Source organism: Tamandua tetradactyla, chromosome 6 (assembly GCF_023851605.1).
Source record: "Tamandua tetradactyla isolate mTamTet1 chromosome 6, mTamTet1.pri, whole genome shotgun sequence".
Lineage (NCBI taxonomy): Eukaryota > Metazoa > Chordata > Mammalia > Pilosa > Myrmecophagidae > Tamandua > Tamandua tetradactyla.
The window spans coordinates 45,904,466-45,912,881 of NC_135332.1; the positions used below are offsets into that span (position 1 = coordinate 45,904,466).

Genomic DNA, 8,416 nt, shown 5'->3' on the forward strand with positions numbered 1-8,416 from the left:
TTCATGCTACAGGATCCTGCTCTCTCTCCCTCCACTAATTCAGCCTCATTCTTCATATTTTGGAAAGACAGCAGTACATTCTACATATCATCTTTAGGAGAATGTATCTGGGAAGGTCTCTTGGAACTGGGACTGTTTGCCCCTAATCCTTCTCAGCAGGCTGCATTAGAGTTTCAGAGATTCCCTCCACAGCCCGAGTTAGCCAATAGGAGGCCTGATGGGAAATTAGTTGGGGAAGAAAGAGAGGAGGGAAGAGGCTTTCTCTGCCCAGTCTCTGCCTCAGGAAATGTCTCTAGCAACCACTGTCTTCTCTGTAGCTCCAGGTTCCCCACTGGTGACCCTGGTTCTTGAGCTCCAGTGACCCGCTCCCCACCCCCACTCCTTTGTCCCTCCATCCTATGGCTATGGAGTCTTCCTGCTACTGATCATTTTGGGGTTGCTTCCATTCCTTCTTTGACTTCCCAACCCTTCCACCTTTGACGCAGTGTTTCATAGGACATTGTAAGCACTGTGAACTTACTCAATGAGAGAGGAAGCCATTAGAGGGAGCCAAGTAGGCCAAGGCCTGACAAGATCTGACTTGTTTTACCAGGGCTTCTCTGGCTCCCATTTTAAGAATAAACTATAGGGGCAAGGGTAAAAAGCAAGGAGAGAGTAATACTTGGACTAGAGTAAAAACCATATCACAATGACTTTATCCCTCCTTTGAAATCCTGTAGTATTACATAATTCGAGGCTTGCATACCTGATTGGAAGCCAACTTGTTTCCCTGCTAGGTTGCATAATTCACCTCTGAATTCCCAGTGCCTAAGCACAGAGCTAGAAAGAGTAGGCACTTTTTAAAAGAGGGAAAAAACAATTTTGAATGAGTGAATGAATAAATTAAAAAACAAATAAAAAGAACATGACTTCCCCCTCCACATATCTGTAAACTCCTCAAGCTCAAAGACCTTTATCTAGGATTTCCTATGTCTCCCATGGGGCCCAGAGTAAGTGCTTGGTGAGTGTTTACTGAAAGAATGACAGCCTACTTTGTGCCAGGTGACACAGGCAATGTGGGGCCATCACCACTACCACTCCAGCTAAGACATCTCTGAGCATCTCCAGTCTTCCTAGACAGCAATCCTCCAATTACTCTGAGGCTTGGCTGGGGGAGTGGGGGACAGAGGGTGGGGCAAGGCTACTTGTAAATGACCAGGCTACCCTGTCCACCCATCAGTGGCAGGCGCTTCCTGTTTGGGGTAGAAGAAGGAACCAGACAATTTCCTGTTAGCAGGTCTTTTAAGCAAAGCAGCAGATGCTGAGCAGGTCCTGGCCAAAGCCTTTCAGGCCAGATGCCTGGTGGTTAGCCTTTATGTGGAGGGGAAGTGGGGCAGGGCACAGCGCCAGACTGGCCAGGCTTTTATTGTGTTCCTTGCAAGTCCCCTGGGTCCTGGTGTGAGTAAAAACAAACCAGAGGAGGCTGACATCCTGCAAAACTGAGATGAGGGTTGGGGGAGAAGAGGCAATTCTGAGCCAGAAAGCATTGCCTTGTGAGGAGGTGCTGGTATGATTATCCTGGGGCAGACTTGTGTATGTTGCCTGGGCATGAGCAGGCTCTAGGGTGAACTCGTGTTCATACTACAAGAATGTTTGCCTGTGTCTGCGCACCTAGTATCCAGCATTTTATAGGATTTAACAGTTCCTGTCTGGTTTGCTCACCATAGCAACTCAGGGTAGTGGGAAAAGCAGTAATTATTATTCCCCATTTAGAAATGGTAGAAACTTAGAGAAGTTAGTTGATGTGCGGAGGTCACCAAAGAGTGAAAAAATAAGATCCAAACCCAGGCCAGGCTGGCTCCAAATATCTTGCATTTTCCAGCCCCAAGTGAGCATATGTGCATGTGTGTACACATGCATGTACTGGAGAGGAGCGGAGGTATAGATAAGTGGGTATACTTGTAAATGGGACTCATACTGATGAGGTATGAATGCCCATATATGTTGGAGAGAGAAAATTTCTCTTCTAGAAGCAAAAGTGGTCATTAGAAAGTCAGGGCTTCTGTAGTTGAATCTCAACTAAAAATGCACAGAGGCTACAGTAAATAACATATACTAAGTATCCTGGCTAAAGACTGCAAACTCCAGGAAAATCTCTTCAGCTCTCCCAAGCTAATCAGTCTCATATCCTCATTTTTCCTCTGTAATACCTATTCTTGTGGCTTTTTGAGGTTGGTCCGCCCATGAATGCCTTTCTCCGAAGCTAGAATTCCTTCTGATAAGATCTACTTTGTGTTCCCCACACTTCCTGGGGAGGAGGAAGAGGCAGAGGCAAAGCTGATTGTTCCTCATGTTAAGAAGAGAGAAACTGAGGCCCAGAGAAGCCTTGTCCAGATTCACACACCCTGCCTGACTCAAGGGGTCCTGGGCAGGGAGGTGACTCCCTGCCAGCTGTTGCCTTCCATCAGAGCAGAAAGAGTGGCCCAGGCAGCTGCCAGGTCCTCCCTGAGTCAGTGACATGCTCAGGCCCTGGCATGAGTTCCACAAAAGTCCTCGTCCGTCCGTCCACTCTTTGGGAGGGCTGGGAGGCCCTAAGGAGCTGAGCTGAGCCCCAGTGCAGGGAGAGGGGAGAGGGTGAGGCAGCTCTCTTTGAAGAGGTATGGAGAGGACTGCCAGCACAGGTAAGACTGCTCCGTCCAGGTGGAGAAGGAGGAAAAGAGCAATCCGGACCCTTGGAAACCTAGAGCCACCTTCCTCTTGGACCTTGCTATTTACACAGGATTAGGGCTCAGGAATCTGAATTGTTAGCAAGTGCCTCCAGGTGATTTGATGCAGATGGCCCAAGGACCACATTTTATTGACATGATTTGAGGCAAGATAGTGTAATATTTAGGGGCCCAGGAGCTGGACTCATATCATCCAGGTTTGAATCCTGGCTCCACCATTATTAAGTTCGTGACCTTGGACAAATAATTTAATCACTGTGTGTCTCAGTTTCCTCAACTTTAAAACAAGGATGCTGGGTTTGTTTCCCAAACATTGTACCCACCCAACAAAAAAAAAACCAAGGGTGCTTATAATAGTAGCTTTCTCAGAGGGAGATAGCAATGACTCAGTGAGATGATTTCTGTAAAGCACAGAACACATTCATTTCACATGTTAATTTGCTCAATATCAATCACTTAGTATTTGTTCCAACTCCCCATTCTCATCCCAACCCCTACTCCCACCAGAGAAAGAAATATGGCATTGGATTAATGCAGAAATTTGTTACTGCTATTTTGTTTTGGATGTGGGGGGATCTTTGGACCTTGCTTGGAGAATCTTTGCTCCAAACTCATCTTCCTCCCATCACTCTCCCATCACCCCTGCTGTGAACTGAGCCTATTTCTAATAAACGATCCTGCCTTTCTCATATTCCTTTCCTTGTATCCCTCTCTCATGCCACCAATATGTACATGGTATTAGTTTGTCAGAGCTTATGTAGCAAAGAACACAGACTAGTTGGTTTTAACAACAGGAATTTATTATCTCATTTCTGGAGGCTGGAAGTCCAAAATGAAGGTGTCAGAAGGGCCAGGCTTCCTCTGAGGACAACGGGATTCTGGTGGGAGCTTGCCAGCAGTCCATGATATAACTCAATGTCTGCCTCTGTCACATGATCCTCTCTCTCTCTCTCTCTCTCTCTCTCTCTCTTTCTTATTCTGTCTCTACATCAGTTGCCTGTTTCTCAGTTCAAATTTCTTCTCCTTATAAGGATATTAGCCAAACTGGATTAGGGCCCTTCAGTTTGGCTCCTCTTAACTAATAACAACTTCAAAGATTCTATTTACAAACAAGTTCACATTCACAGGGCCAGGGGCTGGACTTCAACACGTCTTTTTGGGAGACATAATTCAAAACAACACTGGGCAACCTGCCCTCTTTTCCCACCCAATTCAAAGTGATTTGGCTCAGGATGTGTCCTGAGAACTAAAAACATAAACAAGTCACTTGTGAACTGAGCAGGCCTGTGGATTCTGGAAGATCACAGAATTTGGTGCTCTGGGGCTTGTGAGTAAGCTTCAGAGATGAAAAAGAACTGCTGTTCAGGTTCAAACCATGGAAACGTACTCTCTTCCCTGGGAAACAGACATATCCTGTGCAAAGGTATGGTTGAAGCCCTGGGTGGGTGTATGGGCAAAGGAAGTGCTTCTGAGTCCTTCCAAGACTGGACTGTACCTCCAGGTGACCACAAAAAGGAATAGGGTGGAACAGATGAGGATGGGATAAAATAATCTCACCAAGAACCCAAAAGGAGAGCAGAGGAAGTCAACTTTTGAATACAGCAGGGTGCTAGTTTTTGAGGTCCTAGGATCAGGGCTAACCTAGGATGCAAAGAAAAGTGGATCAGCTCTTTGGGTAGCTGAGCCTCGCTGCTCCCAGAAAACTCAGCCCTGCAGAGAAACACTGCTTACCGCCTTTCCCTTTCCTCCCAGTGCAGCTGAAATAGAGAACCCCTGGGATGTGCCAGAGCAAGGGAGAGATTTTGCCTGGAGAATTGGCCAAACCTGAGTTTGACTCGAGGTTGCCCCCACAGTGTATCCTTACCAAGTGATGCTTCTTAGAATTCCTTTCCTTACAGCAGGGCCGTATTTGGCCTGTCAAAGTTCACCTATCCATCAAGGCTACAGACCTTCTTACATCACCCCCTACCCCCATCGTCCCCTCCCCCATTGCCAGATAAAAAAAGATGATGCTCAGTTAAACTTTAATTTCATATTAATGATGAATAATGAATAAGTATGTCCCAAATATTGCCCAGCACATATTTACACTAAAAAGTTATTTGTTGCTAACCTGATATTCAGATTTAACTGGGCACCCTGCAGTTTTTTATATCTCAATTGTATTTTTATACTCCCCCGTTTATTTTGAAAACAATGTTTTGACATATATCCAAATGAATTTAAAATTACAATTATCTCAGAAGTTACCTTATTCACCTATAAATGAAACACTGATAAAAGAACACGACATATTATTTAAGGACTTCAACATAATAGAAATCTCCTTTTCCAGCTTTTTAAACTTTCCCACCTAAGCCAATATATAATATTTGATATTTGCATTACACGTGCATATAAACAGACACATTTGTCAAAATGGGCATAAGATGAAACTGCATACAGTGTCCTTTCTGGATATAATTGATTTTCAGAAGCAAAGTGGTCCAAATGGGAGCAAAAAAAGCTGACTTCCTCGTGAAATAAACTAGATAAATAAAAATTAAGAATAATGCTAAAGGTTTATACCATAAATCATTCTTTCCTATTGTTTTAACATAAAAATGTGCACTCTGGGTATGCGTGACTCAAATACTTCCAGTCAAGATTGTGAACTCCTATGATGAGGGGGCATGTAATTCAATAAAAGGCCCTGGGTACATGCCAGAAACCCGGGTTCGATTCCTAGTGTCTACCCATGTGAAGGAAAAACAAAAGGCCCCTGGGTAAGAAGAAAGGTAGTATAGGTGAATAGTGGACATTCGTCCATCAAGTTATACATATTGACTTAATAAAGAGGTAGATTATTTAAAAGTCTCAACGGGCTCAAGCATTGACTTGGGCCTGAAAGTGATATTTTAATTATTTATTAAGATCAAAATTAAGCATATTAGAAGGCTAGCTGCCACTGGATCAAACCTGAAAGTTGAACATTGGAAAAAAATGATTGTTACTAAAAACACACACAAAATATTGCATCTTGTGGTTCTATTTTGTTTGTTCCACTACTTTTGTAATTGGGGTCAGAGGTTCAATTTGTTTAAGAACATTTAAAGGTCCCCATAAGCTGTCTTGAATTAAAGATTTTTATTAATTCTTCTGTGAAATCAACATTGATTTCCATCTACAATTATTTTTTATTTTTTGCATGGGCAGGCACAGGGAATCGAACCCTGGTCTGGCATGGCAGGCGAGAACACTACCTGCTGAGCCACCGTGGCCCGCCCTACAATTATTTTTTAACATAAGAAACAATAAGTCAATTGAAAAAAACGTTGTGACCTTGAGCTATGAAACATTACGCTTTTAACACGCTGGCTGACTGAGGGACCTAGAACATCACTGTAATCACTGTAAAGATGTTACTCATTGTTGGCCTTCAGCAATGAATCGATGCAGCTTTACTGTGACTTCTCCAAAAATGCTTTCCAGCACCTAATACATAGCTGTTATACAGCCTCAAAGTTGGAGTCATTCCCATAATAGGGATCTTTTTTTTTAACATTTGCTCAATTTTTTGTTTTTATTGGAGAACATATACGTTTATAGAACCATCATACATAAGAAAACAGGCTACCACACCATACAGCAACTTACCATCAACACTTTGCACTGGTGTGGAGTATTTGTTACAATTGATAGCATATTTTTTATACTTGTAATCTTAATTAAAGTTTATGGTTAATTTAGGGTTCGACGTTTGTGTCGTTCCATGGATTTTTTCAAAAATTTTTATTCTATTACTCAATAGACAATCTAATATTTCCCCCTTTTAATCACATTCAGCTGTTTCACTGTTATTAAACCATTCACCACCATCCATTACCGAAATATCCCCATCATTCCAAATGGGAATACTGCACATTTTAAGTGCTAACTTCCCATTCCCTGTCCCCACGCTGTTCCCTGGGAACCTATATTCTCCGACTCTGTGAGTTTACTTATTCTAGTTGTTTCAAAACAGTGAGCTCATACAATATTTGTCCTTTGGTGTGTGGCTTATTTTAATCAATATAATGTCTTCAGGGTTCATCTATGCTGTCACACGTATCTGGACTTCATTCCTTTTTACGACTGAGTAATATTCTATGTATGTATATAACACATTTTGTTTACAACTCTGAAATATGCTGCTGTGAACATCAGTGTACAAATATCTGTTCCATAATAGGGATTTAAATAAGTTGGTTTTGTGGATCATAACTCCTTAATTCAATTTTTGTTTTGCAATTTTGAACTTCAGTAGCTTTTCTATGCAAATCTGTCAGGTGGCATTCATCTATACATGGTATATAATCAAAGGTGGCTACGTCTTCTTTGTTCACCTGCTGGGCACCAATATTCATAGGCAAATGCTTCTTCATATAATTTTGCCCTGGATAATCAGGAGGGTTTCCTATCTTTTAAGTGGATGTTGCCGCACTGTCTATCCTCTGATTATCTGAAATATTTTGATCAGTTACAAGTTTTCTGAAAACTGCTTCTGCAACAGGTGACAGACAAATGTTACCCAGACACACAAAGAGCGCCAACTTGGGCGGCTGTGCTGCCATCTTCTCAGGCGCAAGGAATGGCACAGAGTGAGGGCACCCCACATTTTAACATGCTGAACCCTACCATGCACGCTTTCAGAATATCCCTGGCCGGGTGCACCACAGCAGGACCTGCCTGCAGCTGCGTCACGGTCTGCTTTGTCCTTAGCTAAGAAGCATCATCCTAGTCTATCCTGCTAGACTGAAAGCTCTCTGAGGGCAAGACCCAGGCCTTGCCACCATTTCTGGGGCCCAATTCCAGGCAGGAACACTCCTTACAGATGCGTACAAGGGCCCCCACCAACAGGGGCCTTGGATGGGCAAAGAAATACTTTCTCAATTTTGCGCACCCTAGCGTACCCCTGGCACAGGACTGTGTCAGCGCCAAGGAAGGGTGACTTTTTCTCATTGGTCCATCCAGAAGACCACCTGTTTTTTTATTGCTTCTCCTAGAAAGGCTGCCCTTTTCTCATTGGTTGGGTGGGAAGAAGGCAGGACCCTGTTTCCAATTAGTCCACCCACCCGCACTCCTGTTTCTAAAGGTCTGCTCAAAGAGGTCTTTTTTCAATTCCTCCACCCAAGGTGGCCCTTTTTTAGAAAAAACACAAAAACTTTCTGCATGCTAACTAGGCGCTGACTGAGCTTTAGGAAGAAAACATTGCATAACATTTACTTAGCATTTTATAGACTTCAAATTATTTTTATTCACATTACTCATCTAATCCCCACAACAATCTCAGAGTTAGGTATTATCCCATTTGCATTTTACAGATTAGCGAATTGAGACCGGTAGGGAGAGAGAAACTGCTCACGGCTACTAAGGCAGATAATAAAGACCCTTTAATTTTGCTCAGTAAGAGTTTAGCAAAGGGGCGGGCCGCGGTGGCTCAGCGGGCAAAGTGCTTGCCTGCTATGCCGGAGGACCTCGGTTCGATCCCCGGCCCCAGCCCATGTAACAAAAACGGAGAAACAGAATACAATAAAACAAGAAAATGTTTAAAGATGTTTCCCTTTCTTCCTTCCTTCCTTCTCTCTGTCTTTCCTTTAAAAAAAAAAAAAAAAGAGTTTAGCAAAGGCTTTCACGTAAATCGTTTCACTCTACCCTTAAAACGACTGTCTGGAATATATTAAGCCAGACAC

General features: G+C 43.1%; 1 pseudogene; it reads right to left on the bottom strand.

Annotated features, from left to right (window-relative positions):
• Positions 1-6,014: 6,014 nt before the first annotated feature.
• Positions 6,015-7,297, bottom strand: LOC143685997 (low molecular weight phosphotyrosine protein phosphatase-like; annotated as a pseudogene).
• Between the last annotated feature and the right edge of the window lie 1,119 nt (positions 7,298-8,416).